The sequence below is a fragment of the Aethalodelphis obliquidens genome, unplaced genomic scaffold, assembly GCF_003676395.1.
Source record: "Aethalodelphis obliquidens isolate GAN/ISIS:26980383/991018 unplaced genomic scaffold, ASM367639v1 scaffold47, whole genome shotgun sequence".
NCBI lineage: Eukaryota > Metazoa > Chordata > Mammalia > Artiodactyla > Delphinidae > Aethalodelphis > Aethalodelphis obliquidens.
Window position 1 is genome coordinate 8,663,397 of NW_020837991.1, and position 14,206 is coordinate 8,677,602.

The following is a 14,206-nucleotide window of genomic DNA, read 5'->3' on the forward strand; positions in this document are numbered from 1 at the left end:
TTTTTTGCGGTACGCGGGCCTCTCACTGTTGTGGCCTCTCCCGCTGCAGAGCACAGGCTCTGGACGCGCAGGCTCAGCGGCCATGGCTCACGGGCCCAGCCGCTCCGCGGTATATGGGATCTTCCCAGACCGGGAAACGAACCCGTGTCCCCTGCATTGGCAGGCGGACTCTCAACCACTGCGCCACCAGGGAAGCCCTCCCTTTTTTTCTTGATGAGTCTGGCTAAAGGTTTATCAATTTTGTTTATCTTCTCAAAGAACCAACTTTTAGTTTTATTGATCTTTGTTATTATTCTCTTTGTTTCTCTTTCACTTATTTCTGCTCTGATCTTTATGATTTCTTTCCTTCTACTGACCTTGGATTTTCTTTGTTCTTCTTTCTCTAGCGGTTTTAGGTGTAAGGTTAGATTGTTTATTTGAGATTTTTCATGTTTCTTGAGATGAGATTAAATTGCTATTAACTTCCATCTTAGAACTGCTTTTGTTGTGTCCCATAGGTTTTGGGGCATCGTGTTCTCACTGTCATTTGTTTCTATGTATTTTTTAATTCTTCTTTGATTTCTTCAATGATCTCTTGATTATTTAGTAGTGCACTGTTTTGCCTCCATGCATTTGTGTTTTTTACAGGTTTTTTTTTCCTGTAATTGATTTCCAATCTCATAGCATTGTGGTCAGAAAGGATGCTTGATATTATTTCAATTTTCTTAAATTTTCTGAAGCTTGTTTTGTGACACAAGATGTGATCTATTCTGCAGAATGTTCCATGTGCACTTGAGAAGAGAGTGTATTCTGCCAGTTTTGGGTAGAATGTCCTATAAATATCAATTAAATCTATCTGGTGTATTGTGTCATTTAAAGCTTGTGTTTCCTTATTTACTTTCTGTTTGGATGATATGTCCATTGGTGTAATTGGGGTGTTAAAGTCCCCTACTATTATTGTGTTACTGTCAATTTCCTCTTTTATGGTTGTTAGCATTTGCCTTATGTATTGAGGTGCTCCTATGTAGGGTGTATAACATTTACAATTGCTAAATCTTCTTCTTGGATCGATCTCTTGATCATTATGTAGTGTCCTTCCTTGTCTCTTGTAACATTATTTACTTTAAATTCTATTTTATCTGATATGAGTATTGCCACTCCAGCTTCCTTTTGATTTCCATTTGTATGGAATACCTTTTTTCATCCCTTCACTTTCAGTCTGTATGTGTCCCTAGATCTGAAGTGAGTCTCCTTGTATACAGCATATATATATATATATATATATATATGTATATATATATATATATATATATATATATATATAGTCTTGTTTTTTGTATCCATTCTGTGCCAATCTGTGCCTTTTGGTTGGAGCATTTAATCCATCTGCATTCAAGGTTATTATGAATATGTATGTTCCATTACCATTCCCTTATTTGATTTGGCTTTCTTATTGTGGGTCTTTTTCTTCTCTTGTGTTTCCCGCCTAGAGAAGTTTCTTTAGCATTTGTTGTAAAGCTGGTTTGGTGCTGCTGAATTCTCTTAACTTTTGCTTGTCTGTAAAGCTTTTGATTTCTCTGTTGAATCTGAATGAGATCCTGGCTGGGTAGAGCCATCTTGGTTGTAGGTGTTTCTCTTTCATCACTTTAAGTATATTATGCCACTCCCTTCTGGCCTGCAGAGTTTCTGCTGAAAAATCAACTGATATCCTTATAGGGATTCCCTTGTATGTTAAGTTTTGCTTTTCTCTTGCTGCTTTTAATATTTTTCTTTGAATTTAATTTTTGTTAGTGTGATTAATATGTGTCTTGGTGTGTTTCTCCTAGGGTTTATCCTGTATGGGACTCTGTGCTCCCTGGATTTGGATGACTATTTCCTTTCCCATATTAGGGAAGTTTTCAAATATAATCTCTTCAAATATTTTCTCAGATTCTTTCTTTTTCTCTTCTTCTTCTGGGACCCTTATAATTTGAGTGTTGGTGCATTTGATGCTGTCCCAGAGGTCTCTGAGATTGTCTTAAGTTCCTTTCATTCTTATTTTCTTTATTCCTCTACTTGGTATTTATTTCCACCAATCTTCTTCCAGTCACTTATTCATTCTTCTGCCTCAGTTATTCTGTTATTGCTTCCTTCTAGTGTATTTTTCATTTCAGTTATTGTTGTTCATCTCTGTATTTTTTTGTTGTTGTTGTTGTTCTTTAGTTCTAAATCTTTTTAAAACATGTCTTGTATTTTGTGCCTCCATTCTATTTCTGAGATTCTGGATCATCTTTACTATCATTACTCTGAATTCTTTTTCAGGTAGGTTGACTATTTCCTCTTCATTTATTTGGTCTTATAGGTTTTTACCTTGCTTCTTCATCTGTGACATAATTTTTTGTCATCTCATTTTTTTTTTTTGATGGGTGAGATTGTGTTCCTGTCTTGCTCGTTGTTTGGACTGAGGCTTCCAGCACTGGAGTTTGTAGGCTGTTAGATAGAGCTGGGTCTTAGTGCCAAGAAGAGGACCTCTGGGAGAACTCACTCCAATGAATATTCCCTGGGTTCTGAGGTTCTCTGTTAGTCCAGTGGTTCAGACTTGGAGACCTCACCACAGGAGTTCTGGCCCAACCCTCAGCTTGTGAACCAAGATCCCACAAGCTGCATCAGGCAGCAAATAAATAAATAAATAAAGGAAAAAATGAGCAGAACAATAACAAGGGTAAAAAATAAAATAAGATTAGAAAACTAACAGATATGTTAGGAAGAATAAAAAATAAACATATAGATGAAACATCAACTGAAAGTTAAAACAGAACCACAATAGTAAAAAAGAAGAGGAAAAAAAAGCCAGAAATGGCCTTGACTGAGGGGGGCGGGGCTAATGTATGGGTGGAAATTAGGTGGTGGGTGTGGCCTATGCCTGGGACCCACAGGGCTGGAAAAGGCCCTGGGGGGTCTGGGGCATGGGGCTTAGGCTCAATGCAGCAGGAGTGGCCCAGGAGTGCCTCTGGCCTTGGAGGTTGGAGGACCAGGTCCAGGACCCCAGCAGGCTCACTGGGCCCTAGTGGGTGGGGGAAATGCTAGGCATATTCCCCACAATCCTCCCATCCCAGAGGACTCCTCTCTGTTGGCCTCTCTTTTTCTTCCCCTCCTCCCTTCCTCTTATGCCCTTAAGACCCACGTGACTAGAGGGGACCCCAGAATGCAGAGGACCAGACCCAGAAGCCCAACAGTCTTCCTGGGGCCATGAGTGGGGAAAAAGCCCACATCACTTCCTCTAATCCCACGGCCCCAGAGGGTCCCCTCCATCTGCCTCTCCTCCTCTTCCCCCTCCTCCCTCCATCCTATGTCCCTAAGACCCCCACAGCCAGAGGGGGCCTCAGAGGACAAAGGATCAGGCCTGGGAGCCCAGTAGGCTTCCTGAGCCGAGTGGGTGGGGGAAATGCTAGGTGCACTCTGCCTTGATCCTCTGAGCCCCCAGGGCCCCTCCAGGCATGGGAGCCCCTCCCCCCTCCCTCCCTCCCACCCCTCAGGGGCACTGTCCAGCCTCCACTTCTCCTCCCTCCTCGCTCCCCCCTCACTCAACCCACATCCACTCTGGTCGCTCAGAGGTTCCTCCCATCTCCATGGGCCTCAAGGTCACCCACCATCCTCTGGCAGGCATCCTAGCTGTGGGGAGACATGAACTCTGCGTCCTTCCCCACCGCCATCTTGACTCCACCCAAGAAATTAGTATATCATTGACACAGGTCAGATAATGAAATTCAAAGAGATCAAAAAATGTGAACTCATTTTCCTTTTGAGCATAGATGCATATGTCTTTTCAAATTAGTGTTTTCATTTTATTCAGCTGTATACCCAAGAGTGAAATTGCTGAGTCATATGGTAGTTCTATTTTTAATGTTTTGAGGAATTTCCATACTGTTTTCTATAGTCCCTGGCTGCAGGGTCCAGGGGTCCCAGAGCTTGTGATAGCCTGGGGTGTCCTGGGGCTAGTGCCAACTCATCAGTGGGTGGATCTGGATCCCAGGGTCTCTGGGACTGCTAGGGCTGCTGTGGCTAGTGCCAGAAAACTGGTGTATGGGGCAAGATCTTGCACACTCTTGTGAACGTGGCCAGGTCCCAGGACAGCCGTGGGCTCAGGTGGTCTTAAGACAGACTGCTTGCTAGTGGGTGGGGCTGTACTCAGTTTTATGCCTATGAATTGGAGAATGTAGATGAAATTGACAAATTCCAAAGAGGCGAACTACTGAAACTGATTCAAGAAGAAATAGTCATTCTGAATAGAAAAGTTAAAAAATTTAATTAATAATCAAAATGGTACCCATAAAGAAATGCCTAGGTATAGGTAGCTTTACTGGTGATTTCTACCAAACACTTAAACAATCATTAACATCAATTCTTCACAAAATCTTCCAAAAAAATTGAAGAGAAGATAAAACATCTCAACTCATTCTATGAGGCCAGCATTTTCCTGATTCCAAAAACTCACAAAGACATAATGAGAAAAGAAAATGACAAACCAATACCTCTTATAAAATATGGACCACAGAAATCTACAACAAGATACCAGAAAATCAATTTAACATTGTATAAAAAGAATTACATACTATTACCAAGTAAAATTTATCCCAGGGATGCAAGCACAGTTTATCATCCAGAATCATCTTAACAGAATAAAAATCAAAAAGTATATGATTACCTTAGTAAGCTCTGACACAACACAACAGACTTTCATGATAAAAACACTAAACAAATTATGAATAGAAGGGAACTTTCTCAATCTGATACAGGTCATGTATGAAAAGCCCACAATTAATATCCTACTTTATAGTGAAATTCTTGATGATTTCCCCAAAAGATCAGAAACAAGATAAGGAAGTCTATTCTTGATGCTTCTGTTCAACATTGTACTGTAGGTTTCAGCAAGAGCAGTTAGGCAAGAAAAATAATTAAAAAGCATCCAGACTGAAAAAGATGTAAAACTATCTCCATTCACAGATCACATGATAATATATGCAGAAAATCCTAAGGAATCCAGTAAAAAAAAAAAAGAAAAAAAACTATTAGAACTAATAAATAAGTTCATCAGTGTTGCAAGATACAAGATCAATATACACAAATTGACAGTATTTCTATAACTTGCAGGGAACAACCTAAAAACATGTTAAGAAATTAATTCCATTTTAAATAGCATTAATAAGAATAAAATACTTAGGAATAAATTTAACAAAAAAAATGTAAGATCTTACACTGAAAACTACAAATGTTTTTGATAGTAAATTTTAAAAGATCTAAATAAATGGGAAAGTATCTTATACTCATGAATTGGAAAACATATTATGGTAATACTCCCCACATTTACCTACATATTTAATGTAATTCTTATCAGAATCCTAGTTATCTTCTTTGTAGAAATTGACAAGCTGATTCTAACATTCATATGGAAATGCAAACAACCCATAATTGCCAAAAGAACTTTGAAAAATAAGTAAAGCATTTCATAATGATAAATTAGTAATTGAAGAGAAAATACAAATAACTCTCAAATATTCTTTGATTGTTTAGCAAGTGGAAAAGGCACTAACTGAAGAGAGATTGCAGTCAAGGATATGTACTGCAATCTTTACAGTGAATACTAAATATACATATTTATATGTTAGAATTATATTAGCTAAAATTATGGAATTAGCTTGATTTATAAAGCCAATTGGAAGATGATATGAAATGATAAAACATTATTTGATTCATCTGAGAAAGAAGGTAAGAACAAAGAAATAAAGGCAGAAAATACAAATAGGACAAATAAAAGACAATTAATAAGATGAAAGATTTAACCTCAAATATATAAGTAATTACACCAAAGTAAATGTACTAAACATTGCAAATGAAAGAACAAGATGGCTGGCCTGGAATAACTAAAAGGTACCCAACTCTATATTGTTTACAAGAGATCCACTTATATAAAGACAGAAGTATGTTGACAGAAGTATGTTAAAAGCAAAAGGATTGAAAACCATATACTGTGAAAACAGTAAGTTTATACTTCTGGTAAGAATGTAAAATGGTACAACCACTTTGGAAAATAGTTTAGCACTTTCTTGAAGGTTTAAACATTCATCAGCCATATTAAAAAGCCATGTCACTTATCTATTTACTAAAAAAATAAAAAGCTTATGTCAATACATATTTTGCACATATATTTATAGAAGTTTTTTGGGTGATAAGCAAAAACTGGAAGCAACATAAATATACATAATAATCAGATGAATGAATACTTAAGTTGTGGTATATCACTACAATGGAATACTACTTCTCAATAAACAGGAATGAACTATTGATACACGCAAAGACATAAATAAATTGCAAAGTAATTAAGCTAAATGAAAACAGACAAAAAAATCATACATACTGCATACACATACTGTGTGATTTATACATGCTATATGATTTCATTTATATAAATTTATATAATATTCTAAAAATGTTTTTAAAATATCTATAGAGACAGAAAGCAGATCAGTGGTTGCGTGAGAATAGGGTGGGTGAAGGGAGGTGAGCAGGAAGACCCTGGAAGGCAGGATTACAAAGGGGCTTGGGGACTTTTGAGTGTGATGGCTATATCAATTATCTTGATTGTGGTGTTAGTTTCATGGATACGCATAGCACCCACTTCAGTAAGTCAACATTTCTCAAATCACATAATTTAATTATGTGCAGTTTATTGATGTCAATTACACTTCAGTACTGCTGTTAAAGATTTCTGATTAATAAACATAAACAGACTGGCCGGATCCATCCTCAGACAGGGTCTGACTGAAATTGGGTTGGGCCACTGTGAGGCCGCGGGTGAATTAAATTTTATTTTAAGGCTGCCCAGCAGGTAAATTGACCAAGAATGATCTTGAGTTACAGTGGCCACAGCAGAGAACTTTTAACCAAGAAAAGCTCGTCCATTTAGGAGGGGCCCCCAAGGAGAAGGGCCTCAGATGGTCACTTTCTATAAAGGGTGGAGGGAAAATTATTTTCCTCGCCTACAGATTCGGGTGATCAAGTGAGACCCTGGACACTCTGGAGCCTGCAGACAGCATCCCGGGAAAACTGGCAAAGCCAGCAAAGGGGAGGAAACATTTATCCTGCCTCAGAGGAAATATCAGCAAGCTCTGTAAATTTACAGCCCAAAACAAGACAAACAGCAGTGTGGATGAAAGGCTCTTGGTGCTGCAGCCAGGAGTCAGGGCTCTGCCTCTGAGGTAGGAGAGCCAACTTCAGGACACTGGTCAACAAGAGACCTCCCAGCTCCACATAATATCAAATGGCGAAAATCTCCCAGAGATCTCCATCTTAACAACAGCACCCAGCTTCACTCAACGACCAGCAAGCTACAGTGCTGGACACCCTATGACAAACAACTAGCAAAACAGGAACACAACCCCACCCATTAGCAGAGAGGCTGCCTAAAATCATAATAAGGCCACAGACACCCCAAAAAACACCACCAGACATGGACCTGCCCACCAGAAAGACAAGATCCAGCCTCATCCACCAGAGCACAGGCACTAGTCCCCTCCACCAAGAAGCCTACACAACCCACTGAACCAACCTTAGCCACTGGGGACAGACACCAAAAACAATGGGAACTACGAACCTGCAGCCTGCAAAAAGGAGACCCCAAACACAGTAAGATAAGCAAAATGAGAAGACAGAAAAACACACTGCAGATGAAGGAGCAAGATAAAAACCCACCAGACCTAACAAATGAGGAGGAAATAGGCAGTCTACCTGAAAAAGCATTCAGAATGATGATAGTAAAGATGATCCAAAATATTGGAAATAGAATAGAGAAAATGCAAGAAACATTTAACAAGGACCTAGAAGAACTAAAGATGAAACAAACAAAGATGAACAACACAATAAATGAAATGAAAAAGACTCTAGATGGGATCAATAGCAGAAAAACTGAGGCAGAAGAACGGATAAGTGACATGGAAGATAAAATAGTGGAAATAAATACTGCAGAGCAGAATAAAGAAAAAAGAATGAAAAGAACTGAGGACAGCCTCAGAGATCTCTGCGACATCATTAAATGCACCAACATTCAAATTATAGTGGTTCCAGAAGAAGAAGAGAAAAAGAAAGGGACTGAGAACATATTTGAAGAGATTATAGTTGAAAACTTCCCTAATATGGGAAAGGAAATAGTTAATGAAGTCCAGGAAGCACAGAGAGTCCCAAACAGGATAAATCCAAGGAGAAATACGCCAAGACACAAATTAATCAAGCTGTCAAAAATTAAATACAAAAAAAGCATATCAAAAGCAACAAGGGAAAAACAACAAATAACACACAAGGGAATCCCCATAAGGTTAACAGATGGTCTTTCAGCAGAAACTCTGCAAACCAGAAGGGAATGGCAGGACATATTTAAAGTGATGAAGGAGAAAAGCCTAAAACCAAGATTACTCTACCCAGCAAGGATCTCATTCAGATTTGATGGACAAATTAAAACCTTTACAGACAAGCAAAAGCTGGGAGAGTTCAGCACCACCAAACCAGCTTTACAACAAATGCTAAAGGAACTTCTCTAGACAAGAAACACAAGAAAAGGAAAAGACCTACAATAACAAACCCAAAACAATTTTGAAAATGGGAATAGGAACATACATATTGATAATTACCTTAAATGTAAATGGACTAAATGCTCCCACCAAAAGACACAGATGGGCTGATGGATACAAAAACAAGACCCATATATATGCTGTCTACAAGAGACCCACTTCAGACCTAGAGACACATACAGACTGAAAGTAAGGGGATGGAAAATGATATTCCATGCACATGGAAACCAAAAGGAAGCTGGACTAGCAATTCTCATATCAGACAAAATAGACTTTAAAATAAAGACTATTTGAAGAGACAAAGAAGGACACTACATAATGATCAAGGGATGGATCCAAGAAGAAGATATAACAATTGTAAATATTTATGCACCCAACATAGGAGCACCTCAATACATAAGGCAGATGCTAACAGCCAGAAAAGGGGAAATCGACAGTAACACATTCATAGTAGGGGACTTTAACACCCCACTTTCACCCATGGACAGATCATCCAAAATGAAAATAAAAAAGGAAACACAAGCTTTAAGTGATACATTAAACAAGATGGACTTAATTGATATTTATAGGACACTCCATCCAAAAACAACAGAATACACATTTTTCTCAAGTGCTCATGCAACATTCTCCAGGATAGATCATATCTTGGGTCACAAATCAAGCCTTGGTAAATTTAAGAAAATTGAAATTTTATCAAGTATCTTTCCCAGCCACAACACCATGAGCCTAGATATCAATTACAGGAAAAGATCTGTAAAAAATACAAACACGTGGAGGCTAAACAATACACTACTTAATAATGAAGTGATCACTGAAGAAATCAAATAGGAAATTTAAAAATACCTACAAACAAATGACAATGGAGACATGACGACCCAAAACCTATGGGATGCAGAAAAGGCAGTTCTAAGGGGGAAGTTTATAGCAATACAAGCCCACCTTAAGAAGCAGGAAACATCTCGAATAAACAACCTAACCTTGCACCTCAAGCAATTAGAGAAAGAAGAACAAAAAACCCCCAAAGCTAGCAGAAGGAAAGAAAACATAAAAAGCAGATCAGAAATAAATGAAAAAGAAATGAAGGAAACAATAGCAAAAATCAATAAAACTAAAAGCTGGTTCTTTGAGAAGATAAACAAAATAGATAAACCACTAGCCAGACTCATCAAGAAAAAAAGGGAGAAGACTCAAATCAATAGAATTAGAAATGAAAAAGGAGAAGTAACAAATGACACTGCAGAAATAAAAAAAAATCATGAGAGATTACTACAAGCAACTCTATGCCAATAAAACGGACAATCTAGAAGAAATTCTAAGAAATGCACAACCTGCCAAGACTGAATCAGGAAGAAATAGAAAATATGAACAGACCAATCACAAGCACTGAAATTGAAACTGTGATTAAAACTCTTCCAACAAACAAAAGCCCAGACCAGATGGCTTCACAGGTGAATTCTATCAAACAATTAGGGAAGAGATAACACCTATCCTTCTCAAACTCTTCCAAAATATTACAGAGGAAGGAACACTCCCAAATTCATTCTATGAGGCCACAATCACCTTGATACCAAAACCAGACAAGGATGTCACAAAGAAAGAAAACTACAGGCCAATATCACTGATGAACATTATGCAAAAATCCTCAACAAAATACTAGCAAACAGAATCCAACAGCACATTAAAAGGATCATACACCATGATCAAGTGGGGTTTATTCCAGGAATGCAAGGACTCTTCAATATATGCAAATCAATCAATGTGATACACCATATTAGCAAATTGAAGGAGAAAAACCATATGATCATCTCCATAGATGCAGAGAAAGCTTTCGACAAAATTCAACACCCATTTATCATAAAAACCCTGCAGAAAGTAGACATAGAGGGAATTTTCTTCAACATAATAAAGGCCATATATGACAAAGCCACAGGCAACATCATCCTCAATGGTGAAAATCTGAAAGCATTTCCACTAAGATCAGGAAAAACACAAGGTTGCCCACTCTCACCAATCTTATTCAACATAGTTTTGGAAGTTTTAGCTACAGCAATCAGAGAAGAAAAGAAAATAAAAGGAATCCAAATCGGAAAAGAAGAAGTAAAGCTGCCACTGTTTGCAGATGACATGATACTATACATACAGAATCCTAAAGATGCTACCAGAAAACTACTAGATCTAATCAATGAATTTGGCAAAGTAGCAGGATACAAAATTAATGCACAGAAATCTCTGGCATTCCTATACACTAATGATGAAAAATCTGAAATTGAAATCAAGAAAACACTCCCATTTACCACTGCAACAAAAAGAATGAAATATCTAGGAATAAACCTATCTAAGGAGACAAAAGACCTGTATGCAGAACATTATAAGACACTGATGAAAGAAATTAAGGATGATACAAATAGACGGAGAGATATACCATGTTCTTGGATTGGAAGAATCAACATTGTGAAAATGACTCTACTACCCAAAGCAATCTACAGATTCAATGCAATCCCTATTAAACTACCACTGGCATTTTTCACAGAACTAGAGAAAAGAATTTCACAATTTTTATGGAAGCACAAAAGACACTGAATAGCCAAAGCAATCTTGAGAACGAAAAGTGGAGCTGGAGGAATGAGGTTCCCTGACTTCAGAGTATACTACAAAGCTACAGTAATCAAGACAGTATGGTACTGGCACAAAAACAGAAAGATCAATGGAACAGGATAGAAAACCCAGAGATAAACCCACGCACATATGGTCACCTTATCTTTGAGAGAGGGGGCAGGAATGTACCATGTAGAAAGAACAGCCTCTTCAATAAGTGGTGCTGGGAAAACTGGACAGGTCCCTGTGAAAGTATGAGATTAGGTCATTCCCTAACACCATACACAAAAATAAGCTCAAAATCGATTAAAGACTTAAATGTAAGACCAGAAACTATCAAACTCTTAGAGGAAAACATAGGCAGAACACTCTATGACATAAATCACAGCAAGATCCTTTTTGACCCACCTCCTAGGGAAATGGAAATAAAAACAAAAATAAACAAATGGGACCTAATGAAACTTAAAAGCTTTTGCACAGCAAAGGAAACCATAAACAATACCAAAAGACAACCCTCAGAATGGGAGAAAATATTTGCAAATGAAGCAACTGACAAAGGATTAATTTCCAAAATTTACAAGCAGCTCATGTAGCTCAATAATGAAAAAACAAAAAACCCAATCCAAAAATGGGAAGAAGATCTAAATAGACATTTCTCCAAAGAAGATATACAGACTGCCAACAAACACATGAAAGAATGCTCAACATCATTAATCATTAGAGAAATGCAAATCAAAACTACAATGAGATATCATCTCACACCTGTCAGAATGGCCATCATCAAAAAATCTAGATACCGGGCTTCTCTGGTGGCGCAGTGGTTGGGGGTCAGCCTGCCGATGCAGGGGACGCGGGTTCGTGCCCCGATCTGGGAAGATCCCGCGTGCCACAGAGTGGCTGGGCCCATAAGCCATGGCCACTGAGCCTGCGCGTCCAGAGCCTGTGCTCCGCAACGGGAGAGGCCACAACAGTGAGAGGCCTGCGTACCGCAAAAAAAAAAAAAAAAAAAAAAAAAATCTAGATACCATAAATGCTGGATAGGGTGTGGAGAAAAGGGAGCACTCTTGCCCTGCTTGTCGGAATGTGAATTGGTACAGCCACTATGGAGAACAGTATGGAGGTTCCTTAAAAAACTACAAATAGAACTACCATATGACCCAGCAATCCTACTACTGGACATATACCCTGAGAAAACCATAATTCAAAAAGAGTCATGTTCCAAAATGTTCATTGCAGCTGTATTTACATTAGCCCAGAGATGGAAACAACCTAAGTGTCCATCATCGGATGAATGGATAAAGAAGATGTGGCACATATATACAATGGAATATTACTCAGCCATAAAAAGAAATGAAATTGAGCTATTTGTAATGAGGTGGATAGGCCTAGAGTCTGTCATACAGAGTGAAGTAAGTCAGAAAGAGAAAGACAGATACCGTATGCAAACACATATATATGGAATTTAGGGGAAAAAATGTCATGAATAAACTAGGGGTAAGACAGGAATAAAGACACAGTCCTATTAGAGAACGGACTTGAGGATATTGGGAGGGGGAATGGTGAGCTGTGACAAAGCAAGAGAGAGGCATGGACATATATACACTACCAAACGTAAGGTAGATAGCTAGTGGGAAGCAGCCGCATAGCACAGGGAGATCAGCTTGGTGCTTTGTGACCGCCTGGAGGGGTGGGACAGGGAGGGTGGGAGGGAGGGAGATGCAAGAGGGAAGAGATATGAGGATATAGGTATATGTATAACTGATTCACTTTGTTATAAAGCAGAAACTAACACATCATTATAAAGCAATTTTATCTCAATAAAGATGTTAAAAAATAAAAGAAACATAAACATAGTTAAAGGAGTAATAACTTATAAAAAGAGTATATTTGTCATGATTCCTGCTGACTAATCATAAAGAACATGTGCCAGGTGGGGCCATGTATATATATGTGTGTATGTACATCTTAAATTATTTAGGGAGAAAAGAGAAGGTGACCAATTTTTAAAAATTTGAGCAAAAAACATGAACAGATATTTCAATAATGGTGAAACCTAAATGGCTACAAAGAATATGAATTAAAAAGTTCCACCTCACTAACTAAGAGAAAAATCTACTTAAAAGGAATAACAAGAAACCACTGTACAAGAAAACAGAAAGGTAAACATTTACAAGTAAAATAATTTCAAATGTTGATAATGTGGGAAACCCTCACCTATTGCTTATGGGAGTGAAGATTGGTGCAGCTATTTTGCGGATAAATTTGGAAGTATTTGCTTAAAATAAGATAAACTTTATCTTACAGAAATTTCACTCCTGATATATGCTTTAGTAAAACCTCTCATTTGGTACAAAGAGAGTTATTTACGTGGATATTTATCAGAGCCTGATTTGTAATGACTATAAGTGGAAAGCAAGTCAAATGGGAATGAGGGAATAATATTTTTAAACTATCATATGCAATTGGTGGAATATAATGCAACAGTATAAGGAACGAACTAGGTCTACATAAGTAACAGGGATGAATCACAAAAACATTGTAAGTGAAAAAATCAGAATTACAGTACTTCTTAAACAGATTAGTAAAACTTGCTGCCTCCAAAAAAACAATACTGTAAATAGCTCATAGATGCCTAAATGCAAATAATTTTATGAAAAGTGGAAGGAAGGACACACATTAAATACCAACGACAGATGCCAGTGGAGAGGAGTAAAATGTGGAGGGTTTAGAATTGGAAATAAGAGGTACAGAGAACCAAATTTTAAGAATAAATTAAAAGTAAATAAATAGAAGAGAGTATGAGCTTAGATCAGTGATGATGATGAATCATAATATGAGATGTATAAACTACCGTGAACCTGATATCCAAAATTAATACGTTAATTTGCTGAAAATATGATGTTATACGTTTTCTTTCTTTTCTCTTTAACGTGAAGTATTAGCTTTGTTACAGTATTACTATGTCAAGGGCACAGTGGGCATAAAGATGGTGGGTAAATCAACATGAGATGTAACAAGGCAATCAAAAGACT